This window comes from Rhinatrema bivittatum, chromosome 5 (assembly GCF_901001135.1).
Source record: "Rhinatrema bivittatum chromosome 5, aRhiBiv1.1, whole genome shotgun sequence".
Lineage (NCBI taxonomy): Eukaryota > Metazoa > Chordata > Amphibia > Gymnophiona > Rhinatrematidae > Rhinatrema > Rhinatrema bivittatum.
Window position 1 is genome coordinate 133,791,621 of NC_042619.1, and position 12,191 is coordinate 133,803,811.

Here is a 12,191-nt window from a genome sequence, read left to right on the forward strand (position 1 = left end):
TGGGCATGGGCCCGGTCTCCAGCCTAGGCTGAGGCCCAGGCCTCGGGACCTGGCATTCAGTGGATATGCAAAAGATCAGGTAAGTTCGTTTTAATTTTTCTGGGGACTTAGCCAAGGCCACAGTGTTGGCTCAGGCCTAGGCTAAGTCACTGGCATCATGCTCGGGCCTAGGCCGCTGCCCCAGCTTTGGGCCTTGGCTTATGCCCTTGGCAAGGCCCCGGCCTCGGGCCTAGACCAGATGCATTCATTTAAAATGAATTTAACAAATAAGATTTGTGTCATTCGGTGGGGGGGGGGGGGGGGGGGGGGTCTGATTCATTTTAGAACTCCCCAAATTAAACAAATTGGCCTTATTTGTTGCAATTTGTGCATTTGTTTTAAACAAATATATGGCCCTATTAAGCAGTTCACTTTCAGAAGGTTAAAGATATTATTACAGGGTTCCCTGTATGGGGGGAAATATTATTTTCAAGGCCCTTTGCATTGCTATTCTTAATTCCCAGTTCCAAGTTCTTGTATACTGCAGTGATGACAATAGCACAGATAAGTATTACAGTCATTAAACAAGGAAACACCCTGGAGGCTTTGGTGGTTTCCAACAATACTTTTATTGATAGGTGGTAAAATGATGAAATAAGGTTCTCTGCTGCTGACTGATTCACTTTTAGATGGTATAAGTGCTTTTAAATACATATGTGATTTCTTTAAAGTCTTGTTTAAGATATTAAAGCCAATTTATCTTTAAGTTGATGTTTTCTCCCATCTCATTGGTATATGGCAAGTTGATGGCTTCACTCCCAATGTAGGTGAAGTATCAAAGATGACATTTATGTTATCTCCTACCTTCTCCCAGCTTCACATTCCTTAATCTCCTCACAGTAATCCAATCCTTCTCCTCCTCTCTATCTCAGTATCAGAATAATACTTCTGTAGCTCCTCGTCTCCAATTCAGTAGGTGTTCCTGGGCTCAATAGGGGGGGTCCATGCAATTCCTCTCCTCCCCTTTCTCCTTCTCCTCGCATGGATGGTTGTAAGCCATCCTTCTCCTTGGATCTTGATGATCTCGGGTTCCTTTTACATAAAGGGAACCTTTCCCATTTGATAACAGAGCAGAAAACAGGTTAACTCAATTGAGTCCCTAGTTAATGGGAACTCAAACATAAATAAATCAAGTTAAAAATACAACATGCACTGGGAGGGTGGAAGAAAAAACTCCCATTCAAATAAAAGGTTCCATACAGGCAACAACTCAATAGATAAGGCTAGAGAACAGCCAAGACAGGCTGCCTCTCCAACAGAAAATAGAGAATGCACACCCTAAGAAGGAGATCTGGCTAGATATCAGAGAGACTCTACCATGTGCCAGCTTCCACATGGGGAATCATTTCTCTGTTTCTTCCCCTCACTACTAATAATCTCGGTCTAACTTCTAGTAGGGAGCTGACAAGATCCCCACACAGTATTTAGCTAAGAAATGGATCTGTTGAAAAAGTGACTACAAACTTTACCATTTTTTTTACCCCAGGAGTGGATGCTGGTCATTGGTTAGAATACATTGAGGTAAAAATGCACAAGGAAATCAGAAAGCACAGCAAGTCATAATCTCCAGCAAATTATAGATTTTTGCCAATGGGGAATGTTCCACCTGATACGTGGGATGTATGTGTAGCCCAAATTTCAGGTTTAGGGCTAAACTGGTACAGGGGACACACTCAGTCCTGGGGTTAAGAGCCCATTTCTCTAGCACCAATCCTTACAATCCCAAGGCGTGGATTCTTTCAACAGCGGGCGAGGCTTTACCTCCTGGGCCCAAGGCCTGCAGGGGAACAGGGACCCACTTTCAGTCTTTTTCACTCTTTCCTAATTGGTACTCACTGTCCATTGACTCACAGGGATGGTACCTTCCTCCAGGATAAAACCAGGTAGGACACTGGAGATGGTATTCAAATAAAATTTACTGTAACAAAAAATAACTGAACATTCAAAAGATAAAGTTCATGAATCTTCACAAAAACACAAACGTTTACAGTGCATGTGTCACCGTTTCACCTGCTATGCTATGCAGCTTCCCCATGCCACGGTTCAGACTCCCCTCTACCAGGGGTCCTCAGCAAGCCCTGCTCATAGCTGCGCAAGTTACCTCCTCATTGATCACCCGATGCTTCAGCCCCAGCTCTACTTAATCCAGCCCGTAAAGTCCCTCAGCGCCTCTTCATGGAGTGACCTTGGCTCCTTGACCTGGCCAGCCTTGCCTTGTTTTTCTGCCTTGCCTTGTGGCTACCCAGGCCTCCTGTCTTGCTTTGAGGCCTACCCAAGACTCCTGCCTTGCTCTGTAGCCTCTTGGGCCTCCTTGCCTTGCTCTGTGGCCTCCTGGGCCTCTCTGTTCTGCCTTGCAGTCTTCAGGCCTTCTAGGTTCACCTAGCTAGCCTTGAGCCCTGTTTAGGATTTCTTGTTTCCTGTCTGGTCCTGTCCTCATCTTGTCCTGCTTTTGTCCAGTCCTTGTCTAGTCCAGTCCTTGTCTTGTCCTGCCCAGTCTAGTCGCTTGTATCATTTCCCAGGCCTTGCCAAGGCCTCTCATCCAGGCCTTGCCCTCAACTCCAGCCCTGTATCCAACTCCTAGCCAGTACCTGTATCCAGCTCCCAGCCTGTGCTCAAATCCAGCTCCAGCCATGATGTTTACCATAAGGAAAGTCCTACCAGCCCCAGAACCCAAGGGCTCGACCTGCGGGGAAGGGGACTAGTTAGGCAGAAGACCAGCTCCAGTCCTGCTCCCCGAGTCCAGCCTGCCAGACCTTGACAGCCTGTTCTCATTTTGTTGTTCTCTGCGCCAGTAATCCTTATGTAGTAGGGATTTTTGAAAGACCCACACTCCTGTATGACTGAAAGTAGGCTCCTGGCAAAAAGACCAAGTGTCAGTCTCTAACGGGCTGGTGCAAGGGTATTAGGCGCACTAAGTATACTTTATAGCCTTGCACCCCCCCCCCCCCCCCCCCCACTCACTCAGCCACCCCTCAACCCAGTCCAGGCCAGCCCACATACAATTAAAAAATGTGCATTTATAACAGATTTTACATTAAAAAAAGACGTTCAAAATACAGTTTTCTGAGGTAAAAATACCACAACATGTATATTTACAGGAACTACTGTGTGCCAATATGGAATCAGGCCTATTGTAACACATGTTGGGTCTGGGCTTGGCACTCAAATAGCCATGAACAAACTGAATTACAAATAGTAAACCTCCCATATCAAAACTGCACTAAGTACCAAAACTGACAAAGTAACAACTCTACCTATGAAAACACAGCACTGTAAATATTACACCTGGCCCTAAAACACTAATTACACCTCCTGCTAGGAAAATAGAACAAACCAAGCCACTACAGATCCCTACACAGAAACCATAAACTAGCAGACTACCTCAGCTTGGTCACACATGCAGAACACAGATAGATAGAATAAAGAGACCATAAAGTATCAATAGAAATGTGCAACCATAAACTGAATTGGAAACCTCAACAAGAGAGGAACAGAAACATAAAATATCAAACAATAAAATCAAGAAATAAAAACATCAACAATAGTAAAACCATACTAACAAAAAGAATTAATATTTAATACGGCTGAGAAACAGAATAACATCCAATATTAAAAACATATGAAAATTTTAAAAAAGATTCCAAGGATCAAAAAAATATTTTAAAATATCAGACACATCAAATAACACCCAATGATCAAATCTAACAAGGATTTTAAAAATTCCCTACCCTCCATACCTAGAAATTTTTAATTTTCAGATACCACAAGATTGTCATGGATTAGCAAGTGCCACATATACACATGCTCTCTCATGCTCATGCACACAGATGATCTCTCATACACACACTGACTCCCTCTCCCTCTCACATACACACACAAACACTGACTCCCTTTCTCTCGCACTGTCACATACACACACCCACAGCGACTCAGTCTCTCTCATATGCAAACACTCTGGCTCCCTTGCTCTCTCACACCCTCCCTCCCCCTAACTCATAGGTTCCCTCACCTCATTTCTCCCCCCCCCCCCCCAACTTCACAGGCTCCCTCTCCTCATTCCCCCCTCCCCAATCTCACAGGCTCCCTCTCTTCATTTCATCCCCCCAACCTCAAGGGCTCCCTCTCTTCATTTTATCCCCCCAACCTCACAGGCTCCCTCTCCTCATTTGCCCCCCAAAACTCACAGGCTCCCTCTCCTCAGTTCCCAAACCCCTAACCTCACAGGCTCTCTCTCCTCATTTCTCATCCCCAAGTTCCCTCTCTCTTTCTCTCTCTCTCTCTCTCTTTCTGACTTGCATACAGGTGTACTGGCTCCCTTGCGTTGACACATACCTCTCACTCACCCAAACACACGCCTCCTTTGCTCTCTCAATCCAGGCCTCTCTCCCATCTTTGTCTGGGAGGGGGGGGCAGGATGGGCTCCACCCATGACCCTTGTCCTCTTGTCTTTGACCACGGGAGGGATGGGTTCTGCCACAGTTCCTGCGGGGCCTTTCTTCATATTCAACTGCACCCCAGGGCCCTCCCGAGCCTTTCTCTGTTTTCAGCTGCAGGAGGGATGAGCTCTGTCCATAGCCCTCCAGGCCTTTCTCTTTCATATTTTCTCTTGTGGCCCTCACTGCTAGTTGTCTTTAGCTATGGGTGGGATGAGCTCTGCCCACACCACTTCTGGGCTTTTCTCTTCCTCGTGTTAGGCTAGGAGCGGTATGGGTATCTTTGCCCAGGTAGCTAGGGATTTGTGGGGATGATCTTCCCACCTAGCTTGCCTAGTGGACTCATTGGCCCTGCTCTCTAATGGTAATCAACTGCTTTTCTCAAAAGTCTTCTCTTCTCTGGGCAGATGCAAAAGCCATCCCACTTCAGCTGGGTATAGGGCAAGCAACAAATCCAGACTCTTTCCTTCAGTAAGGTGGGTTCTCTCCTGAAACGGGGATCAAGTCCAAAAACTTCCCTTCTGAAAAATCAACCTCTTCCACCAAAAAAACCTCCAACTTCTTTCTTTTTTTTTTTTCTCTTGGCCAGGGAGGTCTAGCAAAGGACTTCGACAGAAAACCTCTCCTCACAGCACCAACTCCAATCCAGCTACAAACCCTCTGCTTTCTGCATATGCTCAGCCCCAATATATAGATAACCAAGCTGACCAGTCCCAGCCTTGGGAGAAGAACACTTTTAGGGATGTTCAAAAAAAACTTCAAGTCGCTTAGTGGTGGACAAAAGGGTAAAACTTGTTAGTAAGGAATCGGAGTATCCCTTACATATGGATCACTAGATGGAAGCCGATGGCTTCCAGAAACGACCAACCAAAACATCCAAAATTCACGCCCCTTGTTGTGAAGCCAGGGAAAAAATGCATCTCTTATGTGAAATGAATTTAGTTTGCAGGGCCTGCTATTTCAGACGTCATGTCTGCCAGACTGCTGAAGCAAAGCTTTGGGTATCTGGACATGCATAACTTGCTGGGCTTGGAAACAAAGGATAATATTTCAAAACCACTAGTATGACTAAGAGCTTGGAATGGAATCCATTATTAAATTTAACTTGCTTGCACAGACTACAAAGTCTCAGTGGAAAATTTCTATATTTCTGTAGCAAGCAAGTAGCAGAGGCTGCAACAATCTTTTCTTGCAATTGATTGGCTAGGCAGCAAGTCACAGAGAGAATTAATTTACTTTCTCTTGCAGTGTTTCTCTCGCTCTATTTTTTTTTTTTTTTTATAATGCCCTCTGTCAGGCACTGCTCCTCCCTTTCCTCCTCACTCCCATCTCTATACCTTCCCCCACATCTGCTCTCCTTCCTTAATTTATCTCCTTTGCCTTCCCTGTACCAATTCTTACTGTCCTCCCTCCTGCCAGAACAAGTTCCCCAAAACCATGTCCTTCCAGGTCATCGTCCGAATGCCCACACAACACTTCCCTGCAGACACGCCACAGCCCAATCCAATCTCTTCCTGTCTCAAGACTTTTGAAACCCAAACTAGAAGTCTCCCACCTCAGTGGCATCCACAGACATACAGCCCATAGAGAGAAACACGCCAGCACCAGAGATGCACAAGTAGAGGCTTATAATCTAAAAGGAATGCATTCTGTATGTATTTGCTCATACTTCTGGCAGTGGCAGGGCAAACCAAGATCTGCCTGGCCAGATGCATTGCTGTTTTACTGCTGCTTTACTGCTTGCTGCTAACCCCCAAGCTCATCAGCATGGGACTTGTCAGCCAGCAGAGAAGCAAAACCCTTCCATCTGTTCTCCCTTGCTTCTCAGTGATGGAGAGACTTACCGGTGTGGAAATGTTGTGGGTGGATGTTAGGCAAAGGCTAGGAGTAGCCCTGCTGAAAACTGAGAGCATTTATGGGGCTAGAAAGGACTATGTTTGATGTAAACCTTGACAGGAAAGATTAGCTGTTGGGGGGGGGGGGAGGGAAGGAGGGGGTCATTGATCCTATTAGATTTAAACTGAAAGCAGAAGCAGGATATGGATAAAGATGAGGCATGGTAGAAGCAGTTCAGGCTTTAGAGGGGTAACTCTATAAGGAAAGGACTTGTATGTCTACAGAAGCCGTATAAAGATCCTAACAGGAGCTAATTGAAATCCCTTATAATCCAGTTTGAGTGTGAGCAACAACCATAGAAATATTTTTTGGGGTGAAAGGAGGGGTCTGTTTTGTCACAAGAGGGGTTATTCACAGCCTCTGTACTTGGGCTCCCAGTATTCATGTACTCAGTCTGCAGATTGGAGATTTGCCCTGCTAAACCAGCTGAAATACCTTCTAGTCACAGCGAAGCAATCACTGTGCATTCATATTTAATCCACACTGGAGTTGCTCAGCTGTAAATGAAAAAAGTGGCTTATATTCTACATCACTCAAGATTCTGAACCACAACTTCACAAAGAGTCCATTGTTTCCTGTGCATAAAAATCATGAAAGATCACAAGAACTTTCCAGAAGTCAGTCTTCACTACCATTCAAAGGGGCTGTATTCTTTGCAAAACTTAAACACAGCATGCAGTAGACTCCTTTAAAAGGTACCAAGATTCACAGTAAAACTCTTTTGAATATAGCCTACCAGGCTAGAAATAAATATATATCTACTGGCTGCCATGAGAAAGCCATTAAAAAACTTCCATTCTCTGACAGGCAGAATTACGTTCACTAAGCAATGTGCTAGTGGAATTCCAATCTGACAGCTTCATTTCCCATTGCTGCTGATACTTACTGGTTCCTTCCTGTATGAGAACCAGCATTACATTTTTGCCCTGTGCCCAGAAAACATATCTTTTAAAGTCTCCTGAATTTCCATGGAGTATCTAGCTTTCAGCCCCTTACTTTTGTATTTTACAGACGTTTCCAGCATGTTGAACCCTTGAGAGTTTATTTAATGTATGTAAGCTCCAAGCAAAGCATCAAAATTCCATCAGACTTTCAACACAACTCTGAAAACAGATAAATAGTGTGAAGGTGGAAATCTTGTCTGCTCTGAGCTCCTTCTCTTTCAAAATGCAGACTGGGATTTTTGCTGAAAGAAATATATGTTAATGGATTCAGTCCCCTTAGTCATAAGAACATAAGAAATTGCCACACTGGGTCAGACCAAGGGTCCGTCAAGCCCATCATCCTGTTTCCAACAATGGCCAATCCAGGCTACAAGTACCTGGCAAGTACCCAAACAATAAGTATATCCCATGCTACTGATGCTAGTAATAGCAGTGGCTATTTTCTAAGTCAACTTGATTAATAGCAGGTAATGGACTTCTCCTCCAGCTATAATAACTGCACTAACTACATCCCCTGGCAACAAATTCCAGAGTTTAATTGTGCATTGAGTGAAAAAAGAATGTTCTCTGATTAGTTTTAAATGTGCTACATGCTAACTTCATGGCGTGCCCCCTAGTCCTTTTATTATCCGAAAGAGTAAATAACAGATTCACATTTACCTGTTCTAGACCTCTCATGATTTTAAACACCTCTATCATATCCCCCCTCAGCCGTCTCTTCTCCAAGCTGAACAGCCCTAACCTCTTTAGTCTTTCCTCATAGGGGAGCTGTTCCATCCCCTTTATCATTTTGGTAGCCCTTCTCTGTACCTTCTCCATCGCATCTATATCGTTTTTGAGATGCGGCGACCAGAATTATACACAGTATTCAAGGTGCGGTCTCACCATGGAGCGTTACAGAGGCATTATGATGTTTTCCATTTTTTCACCATTCCCTTCCTAATAATGCCAAACATTCTGTTTGCTTTTTTGACTGCTCAGCACACTGAGCCAACAATTTCAATGTATTATCCACTATGACACCTAGATTTCTTTCCTGGGTGGTAGCTCCTAATATGGAACCTAACATCGTGTAACTACAGCATGGATTATTTTTCCCTATAGGCATCACTTTGCACTTATCTACAATAAATTTCATCTGCCATTTGGATGCCCAATTTTCCAGTCTCACAAGGTCCTCCTGCAATTTATCACAATCTGCTTGTGATTTAACTACTCTGAATAATTTTGTATCACCTGCAAATCTGATTACCTCACTCGTGATATTCCTTTCCAGATCATTTATAAATATATTGAAAAGCACTGGTCCAAGTACAGATCCTTGAGATGCTCCACCTTTTACCCTTTTCCACTGAGAAAATTGTCCATTTAATCCTACTCTCTGTTTCTTGTCTTTTAATTAGTTTGTAATCCACGAAAAGACATTGCCATCTATCCCTTGACTTTTTACTTTTCTTAGAAGCCTCTCATGAGGAACTTTGTCAAATGCCTTCTAAAAATCCAAATACACTGTTGCGCTTCTGCCCGCGGCCGGGGCCGTGAGCAGCATCTTACCTTCTCTCCTGGCTGGGCTGCCGACACTGGGATTTCCTGCGGCAGGAGCTGCCGACCAGACCCCTCTTCTTGCGGCCTGGAGGCCACAGGTGCTGGTGGTTCGCGGCAGGGAGAGCTTCTCTCAACATCCTCGTGCGGCAGGAAGCCGCCTCCCACATCCGGGCCTGTCCTACGGTCCACTCCTCCTCCTGTTTGGCATCTTCTGCAGGGCCGCTGTCCAAGGTCCTGCACTCCTTCCTCCTTCAGCACTGGGCCGCGTCTCTTCACCCGATTTAAAGGGCCAGTCCTCCTAGTCCTTCCTGTGTTGTCATCTGGGCGTCTCCACCTTCAGCCCTACAAAAGGGCTCAGTCGTCACTTCAGCCTTTGCCTTTGCAACAAGGTTCCTCGTGTCCTTTGTCTCCAGGTGACTTCTAGTTCCTGAACTCTTCTGTTTCAGACACCGTCTTCTCCAAGCCCGACCTCATCCTGTCTGACTACGCCGTCTTCTCCAAGCCTGACCTCAGCCTGTCTGACTACGTCGTCTTCTCCAAGCCCAACCTCTGCCTGTCTGACTATGCCATCTTCTCCAAACCTGACCACAGCCTGCCTGACTACTCCGCTACCTCTCCGGGAGACCATCTGAGGCCCACCCAAGTCCAGGTGGTCCAGGTACCCAAGGGCTCAACCTGTGGAAACCCCGGATTGCTATTGGTGAACCTTCGGTTTGTGGGTTTCCCTGAGTCTTTCTCTGATCGAGACAGACTTGCCTTGCTGGAGGGATGGCTGCTTGCGGAAATGGGCCTGGAAAATCTTCAGGACTGCTGCCATGTTGAACACGCTCATCACTGGGGGCCCGTGCTTTAGGATCTACTAGGCCACAAGTTGTGATCGCAAGATTTTTGAATTTTGCACATAAGTTGGCTATCTTTCAGGTCTACAGAAGAAAACTGTCACTGCAACATGAAAGATGCAAAATCTTAATATTTCAAGATTATTCCACTGTAGTCTCACAGAAATGGAGGGAATTCTCACCAATCTGTGCTGATCTTTATAATCACCAGATGAGATTTAATCTACAATATCCAGCGAGATTGCATGTGGAACACAAGGGAGCCTGGAAGGTTTTTGATTTGGTGGCTAGTGCTCGGACTTTTTTTGGCATCCCTGCTGTGAAGTGACATTCTTTTTTCACGCAGTTTTCTGTGTGTTCAAAGGTTTCGCATAGCTATTAGGATTAAACAGCTATGACTTCATTGTTTGTATGTTGTGCTTTTTCTTGAAGCCATGTTGAAATTGGGTTATTATTTCTCATGTAATTATTACACTGTTCTTGTTGATTTGCCCATTTGTGTTGGAGCTAAGGGATTCTCAGGTGTTTATAGACCTGGCAGGGGAAGGAGGCACCGGACTGGATCTATGTGGCCTCTGATCCTCCTTTTCTTTTTTGGAGGTCTGTTGGAGATGGTGGAAATGTTGGGGAGAGGAGGGGAACTGTGGGGGGGGTGGGAGGTCGCACAAGGGGAGGGTCAGGAATCTGGCTATTACTACAAGGGATTTCTGCTGGCAAGACCCGGGGCACCTGAGATGTTTGTGGTGGATGGGGTTTGTCTCATTATTTACTGATTCCTTAGGCTGGGGGGGGGGGGGGGGATCAGTAAAACATGTATGGGTGGTTCAGCAGGAACAATTGGCATTTCTTTTGGATTATATCTGGTTGACAACCTGAGGATACTCTCGTGGAATATAGCGGGCTTGGGATCCTCTGTACAATGAGCTAAAATGCTAATTTCACTTTGTAGGCACAGGGCTCAGATTGCCTGTCTGCAAGAGACGCATTTAAATGATCAAGAGCACGACAAATTACTTAGAGACTGGGTAGATCAGGTTTATTACTCCTCAGCAGTTAATAGGAAAGGTGGTGTTGCTATTCTCCTGGGGAAGGGGGGTCGCCTTTGAGCATGCCTCCACGTATAAAGATAGTGCAGGTCATTAGGTGTTTATCATGGGGAAATTGTTTGGCGAGACAGTTACTATGTGCACTGTTTATGCCCACGATGTATACTCTCACGTGATCTTTACAGAACTCATGCACGCCTTGACAATTCATGCTACAGGGATTTTGTTGTTAGCTGGGGATTTCAACTATGTAGTGGACCCCCACCATAGATCGTAAATCTCGGGTGTCCATCCCTAAATTGGGGAGTAATAAGGGTATACTGTTTTTATGTAAACATTTACCCTTATTGGATGTGGGGAGGATTATGCATCCAGAGGAAAAAGATTTTACTCACTTTTCACGAGCATGTGAGTCCATGTTTCGAATTGACTATATTCTGGTTTCTACAGCATGTTTTTCTCAGATTTACAAGGTGTAAATAGGGCCCCCCAGAATTTTCTGACCATTCCATGATTTGGGTGGATTTCAAGTGGGGGATCTCTGGTGGAGGTCAGAGCAGATGGAAGTTTCCTGCTCATCTATCAGGTGATGATGATTTTCAGGCCTCACAACTCCCTTCATAAGTCGAATCTTCTGCTCTTTTGGGAAGCAGGGAAGACTGTGATACAGGGAGAGATTATGGCCTAAGTGATTTGAAAAAACAGGTTATTTAATTGGCGGATAGTTGAATTGGAGTGTGAATTTCAGAAAATGAAAGCCCACTTTATTGAATTTCCATCTGCAGCTAATAAACAGCTTTATAGAGAGTCCCTGTATAACTTAAATTGCCACGTCCATCAAAAGACTACCGGATGTTTATTATACACCGCGCGTGAGCTTTATCGCTTTGGAAACAAAGCTGGCAAGCTACTAGCAAATCTGGTAAAAATTAAACGGGGGAATAATAATATTGAAGTTCTGAAGGACACTTGAGTGGTAAAACAGTCTTTGGCTGAGGACACATGAAGGATTTTTAGGTCTTTTTATCAACCACTATATAGTGAAGACATGGTGGTTGGGACTAGGGAAGCAGAGGATCAATTCTTTCAGAGGTTACCCATGCTGAAGGAGAAGGAACAAACGTTTTGGCTAAATAGACCATTTACCATCTCAGAAATCATGGAAGGCATTAAAGCCAGTCCCTTAGATAAGACTCTGGGCCCAGATGGATTTAATGCAGACTTTTATAAGGTAATAAGTGGAGAGTTAGGAGTAACTCTCAAAGAATTATTCTCTGAGGCTTTGAAGCAGGGTGTGTTTCTCCGGGATGCCAAAAGGGCATCTATCTATCACAGTTCTTCTGAAGGGGGGAAGAGCCAATACAGCTGGCATCTTCTAGACCTATTTCTTTTTTGAATTTTGATTTGAAGCTTTTTTGCCAAAATCCTTTACCACCTGGTTAAATCTAG